The sequence below is a fragment of the Plectropomus leopardus genome, chromosome 5 (genome assembly GCF_026936395.1).
Source record: "Plectropomus leopardus strain MGB_pleo_1.0 chromosome 5, ASM2693639v1, whole genome shotgun sequence".
NCBI classification, from domain to species: domain Eukaryota; kingdom Metazoa; phylum Chordata; class Actinopteri; order Perciformes; family Serranidae; genus Plectropomus; species Plectropomus leopardus.
The window spans coordinates 23,026,751-23,032,998 of record NC_142180.1 but is presented as its reverse complement, the minus strand read 5'-3'; positions in this window follow the sequence as shown (position 1 = coordinate 23,032,998).

Below are 6,248 nucleotides of genomic sequence, written 5' to 3'. Positions count from 1 at the left end.
CATTTTGCCATACTATAGCCTTGCATGTTTGTTAATTTTTTGGACATGCTAATTTATGTTGTTTTAGGATGTTTCTGCAAATTTCTATGCTATGGCGCGTTTCGGCACGCTATTCTAGATGTTTTTCAAGTGTTTTCAGCTGTTTTTGGGACGTGTCAAATTTTGACATTTTTGCCATACTATAGCCTTGCATGTTTGTTCATTTTTTGGACATGCTAATTTATGTTGTTTTAGGACGTTTCTGCAAATTTCTATGCTATGGCGCGTTTCGGCACGCTATTCTAGATGTTTTTCAAGTGTTTTCAGCTGTTTTTGGGATGTGTCAAATTTTGACATTTTTGCCATACTATAGCCTTGCATGTTTGGTCATTTTTTGGACATGCTAATTTATGTTGTTTTAGGACGTTTCTGCAAATTTCTATCCTATGGCGTGTTTCAGCACGCTATTCTAGATGTTTTTCAAGTGTTTTCAGCAGTTTTTGGGACGTGTCAAATTTTGACATTTTTGCCATACTATAGCCTTGCATTTTTGTTAATTTTTTGGACATGCTAATTTATGTTGTTTTAGGATGTTTCTGCAAATTTCTATGCTATGGCGCGTTTCGGCACGCTATTCTAGATGTTTTTCAAGTGTTTTCAGCTGTTTTTGGGACGTGTCAAATTTTGACATTTTTGCCATACTATAGCCTTGCATGTTTGTTCATTTTTTGGACATGCTAATTTATGTTGTTTTAGGACGTTTCTGCAAATTTCTATGCTATGGCGCGTTTCGGCACGCTATTCTAGATGTTTTTCAAGTGTTTTCAGCTGTTTTTGGGACGTGTCAAATTTTGACATTTTTGCCATACTATAGCCTTGCATTTTTGGTCATTTTTTGGACATGCTAATTTATGTTGTTTTAGGACGTTTCTGCACATTTCTATGCTATGGCGCGTTTCGGCACCCTATTCTAGATGTTTTTCAAGTGTTTTCAGCTGTTTTTGGGATGTGTCAAATTTTGACATTTTTGCCATACTATAGCCTTGCATTTTTGTTCATTTTTTGGACATGCTAATTTATGTTGTTTTAGGACGTTTCTGCAAATTTCTATGCTATGGCGCGTTTGACACGCTATTCTAGATGTTTTTCAAGTGTTTTCAGCTGTTTTTGGGACGTGTCAAATTTTGACATTTTTGCCATACTATAGCCTTGCATGTTTGTTCATTTTTTGGACATGCTAATTTATGTTGTTTTAGGACGTTTCTGCAAATTTCTATGCTATGGCGCGTTTCGGCACGCTATTCTAGATGTTTTTCAAGTGTTTTCAGCTGTTTTTGGGATGTGTCAAATTTTGACATTTTTGCCATACTATAGCCTTGCATTTTTGTTCATTTTTTGGACATGCTAATTTATGTTGTTTTAGGACGTTTCTGCAAACTTCTATCCTATGGCGCGTTTCAGCACGCTATTCTAGATGTTTTTCAAGTGTTTTCAGCAGTTTTTGGGACGTGTCAAATTTTGACATTTTTGCCATACTATAGCCTTGCATTTTTGTTAATTTTTTGGACATGCTAATTTATGTTGTTTTAGGATGTTTCTGCAAATTTCTATGCTATGGCTGCGTTTGCACGCTATTCTAGATGTTTTCAAGTGTTTTCAGCTGTTTTTGGGACGTGTCAAATTTTGACATTTTTGCCATACTATAGCCTTGCATGTTTGTTCATTTTTTGGACATGCTAATTTATGTTGTTTTAGGACGTTTCTGCAAATTTCTATGCTATGGCGCGTTTCGGCACGCTATTCTAGATGTTTTTCAAGTGTTTTCAGCTGTTTTTGGGATGTGTCAAATTTTGACATTTTTGCCATACTATAGCCTTGAATTTTGTTCATTTTTTGGACATGCTAATTTATGTTGTTTTAGGACGTTTCTGCAAATTTCTATGCTATGGCGCGTTTCGGCACGCTATTCTAGATGTTTTTCAAGTGTTTTCAGCTGTTTTTGGGATGTGTCAAATTTTGACATTTTTGCCATACTATAGCCTTGCATTTTTGTTCATTTTTTGGACATGCTAATTTATGTTGTTTTAGGACGTTTCTGCAAACTTCTATCCTATGGCGCGTTTCAGCACGCTATTCTAGATGTTTTTCAAGTGTTTTCAGCAGTTTTTGGGACGTGTCAAATTTTGACATTTTTGCCATACTATAGCCTTGCATTTTTGTTAATTTTTTGGACATGCTAATTTATGTTGTTTTAGGATGTTTCTGCAGATTTCTATGCTATGGCTGCGTTTAAACGCTATTCTAGATGTTTTTCAAGTGTTTTCAGCTGTTTTTGGGACGTGTCAAATTTTGACATTTTGCCATACTATAGCCTTGCATGTTTGTTCATTTTTTGGACATGCTAATTTATGTTGTTTTAGGACGTTTCTGCAAATTTCTATGCTATGGCGCGTTTCGGCACGCTATTCTAGATGTTTTTCAAGTGTTTTCAGCTGTTTTTGGGACGTGTCAAATTTTGACATTTTTGCCATACTATAGCCTTGCATTTTTGGTCATTTTTTGGACATGCTAATTTATGTTGTTTTAGGACGTTTCTGCACATTTCTATGCTATGGCGCGTTTCGGCACCCTATTCTAGATGTTTTTCAAGTGTTTTCAGCTGTTTTTGGGACGTGTCAAATTTTGACATTTTTGCCATACTATAGCCTTGCATTTTTGTTCATTTTTTGGACATGCTAATTTATGTTGTTTTAGGACGTTTCTGCAAATTTCTATGCTATGGCACGTTTCGGCACGCTCTTCTAGATGTTTTTCAAGTGTTTTCAGCTGTTTTTGGGACGTGTCAAATTTTGACATTTTTGCCATACTATAGCCTTGCATTTTTGGTCATTTTTTGGACATGCTAATTTATGTTGTTTTAGGACGTTTCTGCAAATTTCTATGCTATGGCACGTTTCGGCACGCTCTTCTAGATGTTTTTCAAGTGTTTTCAGCTGTTTTTGGGACGTGTCAAATTTTGACATTTTTGCCATACTATAGCCTTGCATTTTTGTTCATTTTTTGGACATGCTAATTTATGTTGTTTTAGGACGTTTCTGCAAACTTCTATCCTATGGCGCGTTTCAGCACGCTATTCTAGATGTTTTTCAAGTGTTTTCAGCAGTTTTTGGGACGTGTCAAATTTTGACATTTTTGCCATACTATAGCCTTGCATTTTTGTTAATTTTTTGGACATGCTAATTTATGTTGTTTTAGGATGTTTCTGCAAATTTCTATGCTATGGCGCGTTTCGGCACGCTATTCTAGATGTTTTTCAAGTGTTTTCAGCTGTTTTTGGGACGTGTCAAATTTTGACATTTTTGCCATACTATAGCCTTGCATGTTTGTTCATTTTTTGGACATGCTAATTTATGTTGTTTTAGGACGTTTCTGCAAATTTCTATGCTATGGCGCATTTCGGCACGCTATTCTAGATGTTTTTCAAGTGTTTTCAGCTGTTTTTGGGATGTGTCAAATTTTGACATTTTTGCCATACTATAGCCTTGCATTTTTGTTCATTTTTTGGACATGCTAATTTATGTTGTTTTAGGACGTTTCTGCAAACTTCTATCCTATGGCGCGTTTCAGCACGCTATTCTAGATGTTTTTCAAGTGTTTTCAGCTGTTTTTGGGATGTGTCAAATTTTGACATTTTTGCCATACTATAGCCTTGCATTTTTGTTCATTTTTTGGACATGCTAATTTATGTTGTTTTAGGATGTTTCTGCAAATTTCTATGCTATGGCGCGTTTCGGCACGCTATTCTAGATGTTTTTCAAGTGTTTTCAGCTGTTTTTGGGACGTGTCAAATTTTGACATTTTTGCCATACTATAGCCTTGCATGTTTGTTCATTTTTTGGACATGCTAATTTATGTTGTTTTAGGACGTTTCTGCAAATTTCTATGCTATGGCTGCGTTTGACACGCTATTCTAGATGTTTTTCAAGTGTTTTCAGCTGTTTTTGGGACGTGTCAAATTTTGACATTTTTGCCATACTATAGCCTTGCATTTTTGTTCATTTTTTGGACATGCTAATTTATGTTGTTTTAGGACGTTTCTGCAAATTTCTATGCTATGGCGTTTGACACGCTATTCTAGATGTTTTTCAAGTGTTTTCAGCTGTTTTTGGGACGTGTCAAATTTTGACATTTTGCCATACTATAGCCTTGCATTTTTGGTCATTTTTGGACATGCTAATTTATGTTGTTTTAGGACGTTTCTGCACATTTCTATGCTATGGCGCGTTTCGGCACGCTATTCTAGATGTTTTTCAAGTGTTTTCAGCTGTTTTTGGGATGTGTCAAATTTTGACATTTTTGCCATACTATAGCCTTGCATTTTTGGTCATTTTTTGGACATGCTAATTTATGTTGTTTTAGGACGTTTCTGCAAATTTCTATGCTATGGCACGTTTCGGCACGCTCTTCTAGATGTTTTTCAAGTGTTTTCAGCTGTTTTTGGGACGTGTCAAATTTTGACATTTTTGCCATACTATAGCCTTGCATTTTTGGTCATTTTTTGGACATGCTAATTTATGTTGTTTTAGGACGTTTCTGCAAATTTCTATGCTATGGCGCGTTTCGGCACGCTATTCTAGATGTTTTTCAAGTGTTTTCAGCTGTTTTTGGGATGTGTCAAATTTTGACATTTTTGCCATACTATAGCCTTGCATTTTTGGTCATTTTTTGGACATGCTAATTTATGTTGTTTTAGGATGTTTCTGCAAATTTCTATGCTATGGCGCGTTTCGGCACGCTATTCTAGATGTTTTTCAAGTGTTTTCAGCTGTTTTTGGGACGTGTCAAATTTTGACATTTTTGCCATACTATAGCCTTGCATTTTTGTTCATTTTTTGGACATGCTAATTTATGTTATTTTAGGACGTTTCTGCACATTTCTCTGCTATGGCGCGTTTCGGCACGCTATTCTAGATGTTTTTCAAGTGTTTTCAGCTGTTTTTGGGACGTGTCAAATTTTGACATTTTTGCCATACTATAGCCTTGCATTTTTGTTCATTTTTTGGACATGCTAATTTATGTTGTTTTAGGACGTTTCTGCAAATTTCTATGCTATGGCGCGTTTCGGCACGCTATTCTAGATGTTTTTCAAGTGTTTTCAGCTGTTTTTGGGATGTGTCAAATTTTGACATTTTTGCCATACTATAGCCTTGCATTTCAAAACACTGCTGAAAATACCTTAAAATAGCATGCTGAGACCCACATTGCATTGGACGTTTCAAAAACGTCAAAAAACAGCATAAAATAGCCAAAAAAACAACCCAAAACGCAATACTATAGTATCGCAAAAAATGTCAAAATATTACATTTCCAAAGAACAGCTGAAAACCACATAAAACAACTTAAAATACCATGTTGAGACACGCCATAGTAGATAACATTTTAAAAACGTCATCACGTACATCATAAAGCAGTATGTCAACAATGACCTAAAATGCCAGTCAGCGAAAAATGTCAAAATATGACACGTCAAAAAACAGCTGAAAATCACACAAAACCAATTTATATACCCTGACAAGACACACCATAACATAGAATGCTGCAAAATCGGCCTAAACACCAACTATCATGTCAAAAAAACAACTCCAAATGCAATACTATGGTATGGCGAAAAATGTCAAAATTTGACATGTCCGAAAAACTGCTTTTTTGTTTCGATATTCTATACTATGACGTTTCAACATGGTAGGTTTGGCTCAGTGGGTAAATCAGGCAGTTAGCGTGCCTGAGGTTGCTGGCTCAAGTCTTGTGACCTTGTAAGGCTGCTGTCCAAAGCACAGAGCTAAAGGGAATGTGGAAAAATGCAACATGTCAGGAGGTTTGGCTCAGTGAGTAAATCGGGCAGTTAGTGTGCCTGAGGTTGCTGGTTCAAGTCTTATCTGGGACAGGTGAATTTTGAAGACTGCAGTTGGGTTGAGAGACAGAAAGGACAGTCAAAAGACAGGAAGTTGGGGGTAAAACAAGAAGTTAGATTAGAGTAAAAGGTTTGGTTAACAGTAAAGAATTGTGATGTAATAACATATTTTGTCAATTAGAGAGTTTTTGCCAATTCCATTAATTTTCAGTTATGGATTTTGTACTTTGTTTTTCAAAGTTATTCTTTAAGATGTTATAATAAAGTATACTTTTTTATGCGTTTTTTTGATGACATACTACAATAAGATCTTTTTCCACGTTTTATGAAATACCAAGGTATGAGCTTTGTTTTTAAA